This window comes from Ostrea edulis, chromosome 7, assembly GCF_947568905.1.
Source record: "Ostrea edulis chromosome 7, xbOstEdul1.1, whole genome shotgun sequence".
Lineage (NCBI taxonomy): Eukaryota > Metazoa > Mollusca > Bivalvia > Ostreida > Ostreidae > Ostrea > Ostrea edulis.
In genome coordinates, this window is record NC_079170.1 from 33,299,988 (window position 1) to 33,315,463 (window position 15,476).

The following is a 15,476-nucleotide window of genomic DNA, read 5'->3' on the forward strand; positions in this document are numbered from 1 at the left end:
AAAATCTACTTGGTGTTTGGGGAGGGGGGGTCCTACTGGATTACAGTGTATGTTTACATGGTTTTTAAATCACTCTAACTAATTTTTATTAATATGTTAAACTTCTCCATGTTTATTTTTGAAATATCAATTGCTCGTATTGTTCATTTTAACTGAAAATGGTGTAGGTTGTATTATTTGTCATTAGTATGAATTTTTGGCAAAATGCCCAAATCTACAGTTTTCGTACTACAATAGATCAATTGTACTACATTTCACCATTAATCTTTTTATATAAATTAGGAGCCTTTGATATGGACATCCTTTGATGACAGTTGATTATGCTGTATGTATTTTCCAAATTATCTAAATTCATCAATGAAATCCAACAAAAAATCCCGTTTTGGCAAAATGCCCAAATCTACAGTTTTCGTACTACAATAGATCTATTGCACTACGTTTCACCATTAATCTTTTTATATACATTAAGAGTTGTTTGATATGGACATCCTTTGATGACAGTTGATTATGCTGTATGTATTTTCCAAATTATCTAAATTCATCAATGAAATCCAAAAAAAAATCTCGTTTTGGCAAAATGCCCAAATCTACAGTTTTCGTGCTACAATAGATCTATTGCACTACGTTTCACCATTAATCTTTTTATATACATTAAGAGTCTTTGATATGGACATCCTTTGATGACAGTTGATTATGCTGTATGTATTTTCCAAATTATCTAAATTCATCAACGAAATCCAACAAAAAATCCCGTTTTGGCAAAATGCCCAAATCTACAGTTTTCATGCTACTATAGATCAATTGCATTACGTTTCACCATTAATCTTTTTATATATATTAAGAGTCTTTGATATGGACATCTTTTGATGGCAGTTGATTATGCTGTATGTATTTTCCAAATTATCTAAATTCATCAATGAAATCCAACAAAAAATCTCGTTTTGGCAAAATGCCCAAATCTACAGTTTTCGTGCTACAATAGATCTATTGCACTACGTTTCACCATTAATCTTTTTATATACATTAAGAGTCTTTGATATGGACATCCTTTGATGGCAGTTGATTATGCTGTATGTATTTTCCAAATTATCTAAATTCATCAATGAAATCTAACAAAAAATCACTTTTTCGCAAAGTGCCAAATTATAATACATTGGTACAGCGGTCAGTAACACACTCTTTACCATAGGTGGATATAGATATCATAAATAAGGAGGGAATTTTATGGGGAATCGAGATTTATGGAGAAAATTAGTTGTCTTTTTCAATTTTTTATATACCACAAGGACAAAACATGGGCAAAACGGGCTGAATTTTGCAGTTCAATTAGCTCTCATAGACTGTTGTCGGTTTCCATGGCAACGGATGGTAGAAATTTGGTTGTGGGGTTGGAATTATGTAAGATGGTGCAAGTAAAGTTAATACTGTGAAAATCAAAGAAATCTGTGACATTGAGTGGCCAGACTCTATCTGATTTCTTTGATTTTTACATAGAATTGATCTTAAGATGCGATTGAACACGTGTTAAAATGCATCTTCAAAACCGAAACAAATTGCAATCAAATATTTCAGGCATGTTCAAAAACACATCCATGTGTGTGAAAGCAGTTATTTCGACCCCCACCCTCCACCCCCACAGGCAAAAAAAGATAATTCGATGTCTTAAGATTCTGTACGATTAAAAAGAATGAGCATAATTGAATAGCAAGAGACTAATTGTAGGGGTAGAATAACACTTCCATTTCGATGTTTCGTTTCGTTCCGTTAAGTACTAATATCCACACGGATATTGGTATTTAGCGAAACGGAACGGAATCCTATATATATCTATATGCATATTGATTTTTTGAAATTAACAATTCCTCTGACTTTCAGAGTGATCAAATAATAAACAGATGAAAAGGAAAGCTTTAACAAAAACAGGAGAAAATAACGTGACATTGATTTAGAAGGAAAAACACCCCCGAAAAAAAACCACAAAAGAAAAGAGAGAATTCGGTGTCTTAAGATGCGATTGAACACGTGTGAAAATGCGTCTTCAAAACCGAAACAAATTGCAATCAAAAATTTCAGACATGTTGAAAAACATATGCATTTGTGTGAAAGCAACATTAAGTTACAAAAAAAAAACAACAACAAAAAACACACCCAACCCCCACCCCAACCCCCCCCCCCCCAAAAAAAAGACACAAAAGAACAAGAAAAGAGAGAATTCGGTGTCTTAAGATGCGATTAAAAAGAATGAGAACACTTGAATAATAACAGACTACTTGCACTTGTAGAATAACACTTTAATTTCGATGTTCCGTTCCGTTCCGTTAAATACTAATATCCACACGGATATTGGTATTTAGCGAAACGGAACGAAATCCTATAATTCTAGCAACTATTTCAACTTGTGTGTATCCTCGAAAATTTTCAGTCCCTTTCTTGTGAGCTTTTCATTTGCCATCATTATTGGAATGCAGAAAATTTTATATAGATCCCGATTATCTATTCATATATTTATCTATATGTATATTGATTTTTGAAATTAACAATACCTCTGATTTTCAGAGTGATCAATTAATAAACCGATGAAAGAAAAAGCTTCAGCAAAAACAGGAGAAAATAACGTGGCATTAATTTACAAAAAAAACCACCCCACCTCCCGAAAAAAAAAACACAAAAGAAAAAAAGAGAGAATTCATTCGGTGTCTTAAGATGCGATTAAAAAGAATGAGAACACTTGAATAATAACAGACTACTTGCACTTGTAAAATAACACTTGAATTTCGATGTTTCGTTCCGTTCCGTTAAATACTAATATCCACACGGATATTGGTATTTTGCGGAACGGAACGGAACCAGCGCAGAAAATATCCATTTTATATCAGGAATAAATGCAAATCGAAAATTAAACATAGTTTATACATTAACTACAGATATCAACGCAGAAGTAAAGCTCAGATGATTGAACACAATTGTATATTTAAAAAAGCCCGGCATTCTCTTTTACGACTCTCTACTTTTCATAGGCCAGCATCAGTGGACACAATTATGTATATAACTAGAAGTTTAAAGTCCAGTATTTTATTTTTACAACCAACTTCTTTTTACAGTGGATTCCCCCTTAGGGTACCCCACAATCGGTTCCGTTCCGTTTCGTTCCGTTCCGCAAAGTACCAATAGCCCTTTCTTCCTACAGGAGAATTTCATCTTTGGGAACTCTTTCAAGACCCACACTTGGAGGCTGCAGAGAATTCAGCATTCGTGCTCGCTCTAGTGCCATTTCGAGACTTTCGAACCTGAAGTCAATTAAACTTTTTTCTTGGGGTACCCGCACACTCCCTAGGAGCCTAGAACGGTCCATTAAACTGTAAATAACATCAGACTTGGCAGAGCCAAGTCTACTTCCCACTAGTGGTGACCTTGAACGTGACCTTGAATGGGAGATGGTGTGAGGATGTCGCACATCTCCACCATGAAATGGCCTGTCCTTGGATTGATCTAAATCCACACTACCCCGACGTTCTCTGTCACTGGGCCTCCTTTCTCTGAAATGGCAAAATCCATGAGGTTATTCAGTGACAAGACAATTACATAAATAAATCATATAGACTTAACTTTTAAAAAGAACTTCAATTCAAATCTACATCGCTTAATTGTAAGTTTGGAAATTAAATCTGTTTCAGTACAATAAACCTAATTCATATTTTCAAAAGAAATTTCACTCAAAGTTTGAAATATGAGATGATAGTGTAACTTTTGATGAATAAAATAAATTAGAAAAAAATTCTACGGTTGCTGGGATACCTTTTAAAGGGAGAGTTTCAAATTAACCATATACGGTTCTGGAAATTGACCAGGTAATTTCTTCAAACGAGATTTCATTTATATCCGAGGATAATTTTAACTAAATGATATTCATTGAAAATGAAAGGGAAAAGTTCAACCTGTTACAGTCTGAAACTTGTATGGGGCCCATTCTAAAATATATCTCTCACACTCTTATAAACTAGGATTATACTTTTTTCACATTGCAAAACAGTGATTCAGTATGCAAAGGTAATAAAATGCTAATACATTGAAAATTTGGACAGCAACCACATTTTGACTTTTCGCAAAGAGGCTAAAAACTTTTATTAGGTTAATTTCCTCAAATTGCGTATAATGTACCTTTCCCTTTCTTCCCTCCTTCTGTGTGCTTTTAATTTTCTGGAAAATACCTGACATTTTTATGCATGTAACCAGCCCATGCTGTTGGACATTCAACCCCTTTTGCACAATTTTTTTTTTTTGCTCAAGAGAAATGTTCAGGAAGGTTCAATTCCTTCACAAGTAATACCGTAGTATATTTATCATATAGGTTTGAATGGAACATATTTTCAGATTACTGTATTGTATACTTTTCATTATCAAACTTGCATCGTTCCAAGAGTTGTAAAATACAAGTGTAACATACCACAGTCTCAACAGTTAGTTGACTATAAGCCAAACAAGCACTTTATCCAAAATTGAATGTTGCAGTAAAACTGGCCATAACCCTTCTTGCATTCTCCGTTTTTTCAGCTTCACACTTGGAGTGTTCAATACTGAATGGTTGTTCAATAAATATTTACAAGTTACCCATATATGGTAGTGACCTATAGCAAGAAACAACACATCCAGCCCCTATAACCCATCGTCGGAAACCCACGGTCGCTCGCTCTAGACGATTACCTAATCGTAGAGTGACCGACCGTGGGTTTTCGACGATGCCTATAACCATACTAGTCTAAATATCCATGTCCTGAAAATTAACAACCATAGTCATAACCAACATGTCCACAAAGATTGATTACGATTAGGTAAAGGAATCTTTAGAATCAAGAGATTAAATGGAGTGTGCATAGTGAATCGAGTATAAAGACATTAAATGGAATATGCATAGTGAATCGAGTAAGACATTAAATGGTATATGCACAGTAAAGTCCAATGATCTTGGGCCTACTGACCTGAAAATCAATAGAGGTCATGCATCAAGACATGACTGTGAAATTTGGGTACCATCAGTTTAGAGTTCTCTGTATTGTAGGAATTGGTGTAGGTGTATTAGAGAGCCCCGTGATCTTTGACCCGACGATTACTCGTTAGACAACATACCAACCGACTGAGAAACAACCCCCCCCCCACAAAGATGGGTGTACAAACAGAATTAACACACTTTACTGATGTCCTTGACCCACTAAAAATTAATATTCCAGACAACAAAAAGGAAATAAAGAGCAAATCTAGATATTGTAATGTTTCAATTTTATTTTGGTTTCAGTTTGTAAAAACTGAAAAAGTTTGTGATTTTACATTGACATATAAGTATGTATATGCAAACACCAATAAAAATAATATCAGTACAATATTTACACTGTCCATATCTTCAATAGCCGTCAGATACATTGGTACCTTAACAGCACTGCAATTCTTTGTTTTTCAAGCACTAATAATATTAGAATGGTGTTTTATTTGATATATTACTTTTGATTAGGCTTGTGATAATTATATGGTATTTAATTTTAAAACTGCTAAGCAAGTTTTTTTTCCCAGAAATGTCTTGACATTTCTTGTTAAATCATTTCAATTTCTAGCAAACAAACATTCCTTGCTCAGAGCACATTTTCACAAGATTAAATCTGCATTTATTTCATAAAATGCTAAATTTATTACTCAAATAATTGTTTTGATTGGTTGAAACAGCTTGACCAGCAAGCTGGATATAAATCTTCTTACATAGTTTGACATACATGTATATTTAAGATGTGCATTCAGTGGAAATTACGATTCATTTAAAAGCATTTTGTAATTTCTCAATCTGTTTGATACTGTAAATCCTAAATTTTCATGAGGTTCTAATTTTTGTTTGTTTTTAGGTTGTTTTTTCATGGTACAGACAAAAACTGTTAAATCACATAAAATATTAGACAATCAAAAAGAATGGTATCCATTCAACCAAGAAAATCAAAACTTGAAAACATGCCATATTATTTTTTAAATCACAAAAATATGACCCCATAGAAATATTTGATTGTACAGTACTTGTAATGAGGAAGCCAGACACTTAAAAAAAAATCACTTGCAAGTATCAAACATGCTATTAATGTATAAAATACCCCAAACTTGTGCGACAAAAGCAAGTTCTAAAACTAATACTTATTTTTAAATCATAGATCTTTACATATGTACATGTACATAAAATGTGGAAAATGTTAGGTTGCAATCAAGTATTGCATTGGATGCTATTGGTGTAAAAATGTAGTTTGCATGAAATATTGCATTAAGCTTTGCTATAAAGATTTTTTTGTATACAAACATAACAAATATAATTTAAGAAAAAATAATTTGCAAAACTTCCCACCATTAATGAGCATCATGCCTTGAATCCACACACTGCATGTGCTAGCATAATTTCTCCATTTTCTTTCAGACAATTTTCATACTTCGTGGCTTCAAATAACAAGGTTAAAAAAAATATATGATATACAAAAGAAAAATTGCATGTTCATGGATTGTTTGGACAATTAAAATTTCAAGGTGAAAAGTTTCAGAGTTTGCTTTTACCTTAAAGAAATTGTTGCAACAAATTTTCTTTCTCATTCTATCAAATCATTTCAGCATTACACAAATCAACACGCACTTGACTTTCACAAGGGGAACCTACAAACATTTTATTTTTCAATACATAAGTATAGTTCACAATATAGAGATCTTTTGGAAAAAAACTACTTTGTCATGATCAGCTGCCACACACTGGGATATAAAGTTAAAATCAGATCAATCTACTCCTGCTACCTGCCATGTCCTTCCATGTTAGAACTGGAAAAAGAGTCTCTTTTGTCAAGATCAGAGCTGTTGGGTGGTTTAAGTTTTGTCATTGCAGGTGAGTTTGAATGACTTCTGTTTGTGGGAGTAAAAGATAAAGGGGGGAGGGGAGGGGGTGGACCTTTTGAGTAAAGCTGGAGAGCCAACTTTTACCCCACTATGATTTACAAGTGGAATTAAAGTTCTTGGAAAATGGCCACAATGCCTAAGTTGATCAAAATGTCCAGAATAACAGAGCCTATTGGATTTCATGGCTAACTTTTCCCTCTCAAAACGTTCTCTTTCAAACTGTGGAAAGCGTTCAAAGTACTCTCTCCTTAATCTTTCTTCGGCTATTGGTACTTTGCGGAACGGAACGAAACGGAACGGAACCGATAGTGGGGTACCCTAAGGGGGAATCCACTGTAAAAAGAAGTTGGTTGTAAATAAAATATTGGACTTTAAACTTCTAGTTATATACATAATTGTGTCCACTGATGCTGGCCTATGAAAAGTAAAGAGTTGTAAAAGAGAATACCAGGCTTTAAAGTTTTATTTTTTTAAATATACAATTGTGTTCAATCATCTGAGCTTTACTTCTACGTTGATATATGTAGTAAATGTATAAACTATGTTTAATTTTCGACTTGTATTTATTACTGATAGAAAATGGATATTTTCTGCGCTGGTTCCGTTCCGCAAAATACCAATATCCGTGTGGATATTAGTATTTAACGGAACGGAACGAAACATCGAAATTCAAGTTTTATTCTACAAGTGCAAGTAGTCTGTTATTATTCAAGTGTTCTCATTCTTTTTAATCGAATCTTAAGACACCGAATTCTCTCTTTTCTTTTTCTTTTGTGTTTTTTTTTTCGGGAGGTGGGTGGGGTTTTTTTTTTTTTGTAAATTAATGCCACTTTATTTTCTCCTGTTTTTGTTGAAGCTTTCCATTTCATCGGTTTATTATTTGATCACTCTGAAAGTCAGAGGAATTGTTAATTTCAAAAATCAATATACATATAGATATATATAGGATTCCGTTCCGTTCCGCTATATACCAATATCCGTGTGGATATTAGTACTTAACGGAACGGAACGAAACATCGAAATGGAAGTGTTATTCTACACCTACAATTAGTCTCTTGCTATTCAATTATCCTCATTCTTTTTAATCGTACAGAATCTTAAGACACCGAATTATCTCTTTTTTCCTATGGGGTGTGGGGAAGGGGTATGGATGGAAATAACTGCTCTCACACACATGGATGTGTTTTTGAACATGCCTGAAATTTTTGATTGCAATTTGTTTCGGTTTTGAAGATGCATTTTCACACGTCTTCAATCACATCTTAACACACCGAATTCTCTCTTCCTTTCTGCTTTTTTTTTTTTTTTTTTGGTAAATTAATGCCACGTTATTTTCTCGTGTTTTTGTTGAAATTTTCTTTTTCATTGGTTTATTATTTGATCACTCTGAAAGTCAGAGGAATTGTTAATTTCAAAAATCAATATACATATAGATATATATAGGATTCCGTTCCGTTCCGCTAAATACCAATATCCGTGTGGATATTAGTACTTAACGGAACGGAACGAAACATCGAAATGGAAGTGTTATTCTACCCCTACAATTAGTATCTTGCTATTCAATTATCCTCATTCTTTTTAATCGTACAGAATCTTAAGACACCGAATTATCTCTTTTTTTCTATGGGGTGTGGGGGAAGGGGTGTGGGTGGAAATAACTGCTCTCACACACATGGATGTGTTTTTGAACATGCCTGAAATTTTTGATTGCAATTTGTTTCGGTTTTGAAGATGCATTTTCACACGTCTTCAATCACATCTTAACACACCGAATTCTCTCTTCTTTTCTGCTTTTTTTTTTTTTTTTGTAAATTAATGCCACGTTATTTTCTCCTGTTTTTGTTGAAGCTTTCTTTTTAATCGGTTTATTATTTGATCACTCTGAAAGTCAGAGAAATTGTTAATATCAAAAATTAATTTTCATATACATGTAGATAAATATATGAATAGATAATCGGGGTCTAAATAAAATTTTCTGCATTCCAATAATGATGGCAAATGAAAAGCTCACAAGAAAGAGACTGAAAATTTTCGAGGATACACACAATTTGAAATAGCTGCTAGAATTATAGGATTCCGTTGCGTTTCGCTAAATACCAATATTCCTGTGGATATTAGTATATAACGGAACGGAACGAAACATCGAAATTCAAGTGTATTTCTACAAGTGCAAGTAGTCTGTTATTATTCAAGTGTTCTCATTCCTTTTTAATCGAATCTTAAGACACCGAATTCTCTCTTTTCTTTTTCTTTTGTGTTTTTTGGGGGGGTTGGGTGGGTTTTTTTTATGTGAAAATTAATGCCACGTTATTTTCTCCTGTTTTTTGTTGAAGCTTTCTTTTTCATCGGTTTATTATTTGATCACTCTGAAAGTCAGAGGAATTGTTAATTTCAAAAATTAATTTTCATATAGATAAATATATGAATAGATAATGGGGGTCTATATAAAATTTTCTGCATTCCAATAATGATGGCAAATGAAAAGCTCACAAGAAAGGGACTGAAAATTTTTGAGGATACACACAAGTTGAAATAGTTGCTAGAAGTATAGGATTCCGTTCCGTTTCGCTAAATACCAATATCCGTGTGGATATTAGTATTTAACGGAACGGAACGAAACATTGAAATTCAAGTGTTATTCTACAAGTGCAAGTAGTCTGTTATTATTCAAGTGTTCTCATTCTTTTTAATCGAATCTTAAGACACCGAATTCTCTTTTTTTTTCTTTTTTTTTTTTTTTCGGGGGTTGGGTGGGATTTTTTGTGTGTAAATTTATGCTACGTTATTTTCTCCTGTTTTTGTTGAAGCTTTCTTTTTCATCAGTTTATTATTTGATCACTCTGAAAGTCAGAGGAATTGTTAATTTCAAAAATCAATATACATATAGATACATATAGGATTCCATTCCGTTTCGCTAAATACCAATATCCGTGTGGATATTAGTACTTAACGAAACGGTACGAAACATCAAAATGGAAGTGTTATTCTACACCTACAATTAGTCTCTTGTTATTCAATTATGCTCATTCTTTTAATCGTACAGATTCTGAAGACACCTAATTATCTCTTTTTTCCAATGGGGGTGGGGGTGGAAATAACTGCATTCACCCACATGCATGTGTTTTTGAACATGCCTGACATTTTTGATTGCAATTTGTTTCGGTTTTGAAGACGCATTTCCGCACGTGTTCAATCGCATCTGAAGACACCGAATTCTCTCTTTTCTTTTCTTTTTTTCGGGGGGTGTTTTTTTGGTTTTTTTTGTTTTTTTTTTGGTTTTTTGTTTTTTGTTTGTTTTTTCTTTTTTGTAAATTAATGCCACGTTATTTTCTCCTGTTTTTGATGAAGCTTTCTTTTTCATCGGTTAATTATTTGATCACTCTGAAAGTCGTCGGAGTTGTTAATTTCAAAAATCAATATACATATAGATATATATAGAATTCCGTTCCGTTCCGCTAAATACCAATATCCGTGTGGATATTAGTACTTAACGGAACGGAACGAAACATCGACATGGAACATTCAATTATGCTCACATTTTTAATCGTACAGATTCTGAAGACACCTAATTATCTCTTTTTCCTATGGTGGTGGGGGGTGGAAATAACTGCATTCACACACATGCATGTGTTTTTGAACATGCCTGAAATTTTTGATTGCAATTTGTTTCGGTTTTGAAGACGCATTTTCACACGTGTTCAATCGCATCTCAAGACACCGAATTCTCTCTTTTCTTTTCTTTTTTATCGGGGGTGGGGGTGGGTTTTTTTTTGGTTTTTGTTTGTTGTTGGTTTTTTGTAAATTAATGCCACGGTATTTTCTCCTGTTTTTGTTGAAGCTTTCTTTTTCATCGGTTTATCATTTGATCACTCTGAAAGTCAGAGGAATTGTTAATTTCAAAAACCAATATACATATATAGATATATATAGGATTCCGTTCCGTTCCGCTAAATACCAATATCCGTGTGGATATTAGTACTTAACGGAACGGAACGAAACGGAATCGAAATGAAAGTGTTATTCTACACCTACAGTTAGTCTCTTACTATTCAATTATGCTCATTCTTTTTAATCGTACAGAATCTAAAGACACCGAATTATCTCTTTTTTCCTAGGGGTGAGGGTGGGGGGGTGGAAATAACTGCTTTCAAACAAATGTATATGTTTTTGATTGCAATTTGTTTCGGTTTTGAAGACGCATTTTCACACTTGTTCAAGTGTTTAAGACACCGAATTCCCTCTTTTCTTTTTCTGGGGCTTGGGGCGGGGGGGGGGGGGGGTCTGGGCTTTTTGTAAATTAAGGCCACATTATTTTCTCCTGACATAACTGACGGATCATGTTTTGTACAAAAAGTGATAAATTTTCCAATAGTTTGGAAAAATACAATCATCCAAGAATTTATTAGATAACAAGTTTTACAATTGATTGAGTATGTAGTACTCTTTACATTTTTTAATAGTCATGGTCTTTTGTTTGTTAACGGGTAAAAAGGAAATTATATAAAATATCTTGTTCTATAATATGTATAAATTGCGGAACATCACTGTATAAAGAGAAAAAATTAGGTTGACTTCTGCGACTGTCATCAACATTTGAAACTGAAGGAAGATAATCATTCAATAATTCAACTTTTTCTGCGTTATCGGAAGTAGTAACTTGGACACCATTTTATAGAATGTGTTGCGAGGGGGTATAACTGTAGATTTATGTGTGTTAAAAACATCTTAACTAAGTAGCTATGTCTGGTTCCGTTTCATTCCGCTAAATACCAATATCCGTGTGGATATTAGTATTTAGCAGAACGGAATAAAACGCATCGAAATTAAAGTGTTTTGCTACAGATGCAATAAGTTGTTATTCAATTATTTTCTTTCATTTTTATTATTGAAAATGAAAACCCATATAATAATAATGAGGCAAAGGAGATTAGCGGCCGTGTCTGAAGAGAAATATTTTTTTTTTTCTGAAATAGTTTATTCATATTTCAAAGTGCCCTTACAATATTCAAGCCATTCGGGCGCATGTCTTGATAACAAGAAAACATTGAGATAGGCCCTATATATATATATATATATATATATATATATATATATATATATATATATCAATATGTGCACAAACAAGCTTAAACGATTTTCAAAGATGTTTATTGGCCTCCTCATTCATAGATGTACTTCAGAGGGTCAGAGACTACAATAGTAAAAGGTCATCTTACAAAGTGGTAATAAGAGGCAAAAACATACAATCACAAAACATCAATCTTACAAATAATAAAAGTTTAGACAATAATTCTCAAAGTTGCACCAAATGGCCAGTCCATGATTTACACAATGCCAAAATTCCAACTTTCATGAAAATAGGGATTTAAAAATAGGGATTTATGACAATAATTTGGCGTACGCATATTAATCTTTCTAGTAGAATATATTTAATTGACTAATAAATACATGCAACTTCATGTGACATTAATGGTAAAGAAGATATCTAATCCAGGTTTTACATAATGCCGTGATCATGTGCGATCTCCAAATTTATGTTTCATCAAAATATGCAAAAACGGTTTCAAGAAAATAAGTGTGGCTTCACGTATTTGATAGGTACATAGTATGACACATTTTGCATATAAAACTTACTCTTTGGACTGTCTAACAACTGGAAAATAAGATTATAATTTCTTTTCGACACAATGCGGGATCTTCCCGCATGTACACAAAACAGAGTCTAAAGTACTATAAAATCTAAACCGGTACGGATAATATCCGTAACACCACACAATATATTACTAATTTTTTCAAACATATCATTGAAATCTATACGTAGCCTTTTGTATATATGAGAGTACATCTTTAAAGAAGCTTTAACATGCATGTATATATTTTCGGTACTTTCTTCAATTTCTTTGATTCTCCCGTATATCTTGTATTTGTAAATAACAGTTGCTATAGTAGAAATTACGTTATTCAAAATGACAATTCTGTGGTTATCAAAATGAAATCCAATAAGAATGTGTTTCCATTTGATGTCAAATATGACAACCTTTGAAGTTATTTCCCAAATATGCTTTATATTTTCACAAAAATAAATCAAGTGTTCATTGTCTTCAACATTTTCTTTACATAATTCACACATGTTTGATTCCGTTTTTGTGTATTTTCATGAGAAAACATTTGTTACATAGAAGATTATTGAGAAGTTTAAAATTACAATCTGCTACCTTTTTTCATACATATCTACGATTTCATTTTTGTAAATGAAACTCCAGGAGGATTTATTAATTTTTAAATTTTTTAAAAAAGAAGAGAAAAAATAATATTCATCAAATATCCCACATTAAACTTACTTTTTACTGGAAATTTGACTTTAAAAAAAACTTGAAAGTCTTAAATTCAATGCACACTCAAAATCAAATACATTTGATAGTTTGTTATTATACCATAAACAAATATTGATACAGTTATGCATTTAAATAACGAATTTTGAATGCAGATCCTTATTGTACTAGGTGTAATATTAACGGCTGTGTTAATCAATCGTTGTTGATATCTCTACCATTCACTTTTACCCAACTATTTTGGTACAATTGTTCTTTAATTGTATGCGTAATATATTGGTTGAATACAATAGTGTTGCAAAAATCGTAATTAATTTCGTTTCTGTACTTGTGATTACATAAATACCCCCAAAGCAATGGAATTTGAGTCTGCAGTATTTAATGAACATGTTTGTTGCAAAATGAAAACGTTAAAATGCCGTTTCGCAATTCCTAGTTTGCTTTGAAATATCCGAAATCCTATATCTTAAGACACCAAATTCTCTTTTACGTGGCTGAAAAAAAAATATTTTCGCGTTATAACGCGAAATTTTCGTGAAATATATATATATATATATATATATATATATATATATATATATATATATATATATATATATAAATATATATATATATAATAATTTTGAAAGACAAAACCTCTGACCCTAGAATCCCATTGAACTACAGAGGTATTAGATTGCAATGTGAAGAATCAAAGATTTATAGCTCGATTTTAAACAACAGGCTCATGACATATAGAAAAAAATGAACTTTTAGTACATGGTTTTCGGCAGAATAGATCATGCTTGGATCATATATTTACTTTAAATAGCGTTATCCAGAATTACAACTCGATCTTTGTCACGTTCATGGACTTACAGAAAGCGTTTGATACCGTTGATAGAGAATTACTCCATTACTGTCTACTGAAAAATGTTCAACAATATCCACATATACAGAGTCATGTGTTCGGTTGAATGACGGGTACACAGATTGGTTTCGATGTAACACTGCAGTTCGACAAGGTGATAATTTATCTCCTGCATTGTTTGCCCTTGTTATTAACGATCTAGCAGTGAAACTTAAATCTTTAAACAAAGGAGTTCAGATCAACGATTATAATTTAAGTCTACTTCTATATGCTGACGACTCTGAAAATGATATGCAACACATGCTAAACGCCGTCAACTCCTGGTGTAGGAAATGGCGACTACGAATCAACACGCAAAAATCCAAAGTAGTACGCTTGAGGGAAAAACAGATTAAAACGTAGGAACTTTAATTTTCATATAAGGGAAACTTTTCTTGAATATGAGACGTCATATAAATATCCAGGGGTAATCTTCGACGAAAAACATGAATTAAAAAGAATGCAGAAAAGTTAGCTAAATCTGGAGGCCGGGCTCTCGATCAGTCATCTAGAAAATTCATGCAATTAAATCTATTAGATTTTGAACGTTCGAAAAATTATTCACCAATTGTACTGTTCCTTTCTTAGATCATGGCAGCGGAGTTTGGGGATACAAGAAACATCACTGCTTTGAGATGGTTGAAAACCGGGCACTAAGATACTTCCTCGGAATTCATCGTTTTACCCTGTTGTTAGCAGTCCAAGGGGAATGTGGATGGATTATGTCATTCTGTCTTCACGGAATAGATATGTTACGCTTTTGGAATCGCCTAATTTAATATACATATAAAATGAACGACTTACAAAACGCGTGTTTCTCTGGGATCGGATGCAAAATAATCAATTTAACTGGAATTTTCACATAAAAAACATTATGGACTCTCTACACTTTGAACATATCTACCAAAACTCTACACCTTGTAATTTACAGCATGCAGAGGAGAAAATACGTTTAAACATGGATACCGATTGGTTGAATGACTTACAGCATGTTCCAAAACTCAGAACGTACACCATTTTGAAATCATGCTACAGCGTAGAAAAATACGTAACATTGGATATTCCAAAACCATTAAGATCTACTATATCCATGTTCAGATGTGGAATCCTGCCCTTGCGGATCGAAACGGGTCGATATAAAGGAGAACCAGTTGAGGATAGAATATGTTTTATGTGTGACCTAAATCAAATCCCTTTTCTAAAGAACAAAGAAAAACTCTATTTGAAAATTTTCAACTCAAATATATATATATATATATATATATATATATATATATATATATATATATTATATATATATATATATATATATATATATATATATATATATATAAAGCACTAGAATGACCACA

At 32.7% G+C, this 15,476-nt stretch overlaps 1 protein-coding gene across 5 annotated transcripts in view; it reads right to left on the minus strand.

Annotated features, from left to right (window-relative positions):
* Nucleotides 1–15,476, minus strand: part of LOC130046538 (uncharacterized) — a 248,343-nt gene that overhangs the window by 101,405 nt on the left and 131,462 nt on the right. The gene's annotated exons all lie outside the window — the stretch shown is intronic.